Below are 2087 nucleotides of genomic sequence, written 5' to 3' on the forward strand. Positions count from 1 at the left end.
GTTAGAACGTTCACTTTGAAAATCACTGTTTGAGTTGGTGAGGTGGCTCAGCTGCCAAGCATGGTGACCTGAGTTCTGTTCCTGAGACCCACGTGGCAGAAGGAGAGAACCAACTCCTGAATGCTGTCCTTTGACCCGCATAAGAGTGCCACACCACGGCATGAGTTGTCCCCCTCAATGATATGGATGTAAAAAGAACTGCAGTTTGAATTGCCAATTTTTTGTTTCACAAATGAATTTGGTAATTTCATAAATGAATTTGAATTGGGATTAGATCAGAATTTCCAATACTCTCTGAAATGGCCCTAAACATACTAGCGTGATTTCTTGTTGCATATTTATGTGCTCAATATTGATGATCACAAAAATCAAAATATCTTCTGTGAAAAACAAAACAAACAACAAAAAAACAAAAAAAAAAAACTGAGGGTGCTTCACTTCCTGCAGGATAAAATGTTCAGCCAAGAGTCAGTTCTTTTGTTAAAACAAACACATTAATCTCATGAATATACAGATTTGCTTTAAGCCTTAGTAAATGGTAAAATTGTATGCACTCCAAAGAATTTTCTTAAAATCAAAAATTTTTTTATGATTGACTATCAGCAAATGTTGTATACCTACTTAATATACTCAAGGTCATATCAAAATTCCTTAGATGGAGAAGAGTCATGAATGGGAAAGTTTAAAATGCCCTGAGTTAAATCACTTAGCAGTTTGTCCAGATCTGGGTTTTCTGAAAAGCCACATGCCTCAAGGAACTGTACACAGTAGGCAAGTTCTCTATGTAGCTTACAGAAGACATCTCCTTTTTCTTTTAATTTTAATGTGTGTGTGTACGCGCGCGGGTGTGCACACATGCTTGCAGGTGTATGCCGAGGCACACGTGTAAGGTCAGAGGATACACCCACAGGAGTTGGTTCTCTCCTACCTCTATGTAAGGCCCAGAGATCAAACTCAGTTAATCAGACTTGGCAACAGGCCCCTTTACCTGCTGAGCCATTGCCATGGCCACACAATGATAAAAGATAACAATGTTGTTTAAGAGAGAAAAAAGCATTTCAGAAGTTTATAGGGGAGGGAAAAAAAGCCCACATGTAACAATCATGATATACAACAGACTATATGAATGCCTGAGAGAAAGAGATGGTACTTTCTAGAAGAAGAGATAAACTTGATTTTAAATGGGCTTCCCCCTTAGTCGGCCACACAATTATTTTCTTTTTCTGCCCCTCCCCCAACCCTGCACAAGTAAATGTCTTGCTCCTCATGGCTGTCAGCAGCAATCTGCTCAAGTAGAGGATCAAAGCCATGGCCCAGGCCCAGTGTGTTTGGACCGCACGTGGTGTTTGACAAAATGCCCTTGAGGACATGATGGAGGAATGTGAACAAGGTCAGAGGGCAGGAAACAGAGTCATAGCCAGATGAGCAAATACAGTCAAGGAATGTTAATGAGTTTTTCTGTGCCAACCCAAAGGAGATCTCTAGTGGCATGCCATAGAGTTTCATCCTTGGCCATGACCTCATTGGCATTGTTACCTGTGACTCAAAAGACAGCCTACAAGGTGTTCTAGTCAAGTTTACAACAGACACAAAGCTGGGAAACAGAGTTACCAATACAGAAGTCAGGATGGAAATAAGAAATGACCTCAGCAGGAAGGAACAAGAGGATGAAACCAACGTGCTGGAAAGGAACAGAGAGAAATGCAAAGTCCTGCATTTAGGTTAAAAATTAATTGCATGAGTACCGGATGGGGTAGACCTGGTTTGGCAGCAATCCATGCGAAAATGACCTATTTGTTTATTATTTGTAAGTCGGCCACAAGCTCGGCCTGGTCCAACTGTGTTATGTGGTTGACACACGATACGTAAAGTGAATAGCATCTAGGCTGCATTAGGGGAAGGAAAGTGTCTCTGGTCTAGACCATCATATGGCCTGTGTGCTCAAAACTGGTCAGGCCTGTCTGGAGTGCCATGCTCAGCTTCAGTATGACAGAGGGAGGAGATTATTGGGAAAATACTGGGGCTAGGGTGGCAGCTCAGTTGGCCATGAACTTGCTTTGCTGTATAGGAGATTCGGCCCCTGGCAT

The sequence above is a fragment of the Micromys minutus genome (assembly GCF_963924665.1).
Source record: "Micromys minutus genome assembly, chromosome: 2".
In the NCBI taxonomy this organism is placed as follows: domain Eukaryota; kingdom Metazoa; phylum Chordata; class Mammalia; order Rodentia; family Muridae; genus Micromys; species Micromys minutus.